The following is a 352-nucleotide window of genomic DNA, read 5'->3' as shown; positions in this document are numbered from 1 at the left end:
GGGCTCAGGCAATCCACTCACCTCAGCCTCCCAAAGGCGCGGGATTACAGGCTGAGCCACCGAGCCCGGCTTATTTTAATTTTTAAAAGTATGGAACACTTCACGAATTTACATGTCCTCCTTATATAAAGGCCATGTTAATCTTCTCTGTATTGTTCCAACTTTAGTGTATGTGTTGCCGATGCGGGTACTATTACTATTTTTTTTTGAGTTGGAGTCTCACTCTGTCACCCCGACTGGAGTGAAACGGCCGCTCCCGGCCACCCAGCCTCGACCTGCTGGGCTCCGGCGCTCCTTCCGCCTCAGCCTTCCAAGTAGCTGGAATTACAGGCGCGCGCTACCACACCCGGCT

Source organism: Carlito syrichta, unplaced genomic scaffold (genome assembly GCF_000164805.1).
Source record: "Carlito syrichta isolate Samal-C Ts95f unplaced genomic scaffold, Tarsius_syrichta-2.0.1 Scaffold306628, whole genome shotgun sequence".
Lineage (NCBI taxonomy): Eukaryota > Metazoa > Chordata > Mammalia > Primates > Tarsiidae > Carlito > Carlito syrichta.
This window is presented reverse-complemented; position numbering follows the sequence as displayed.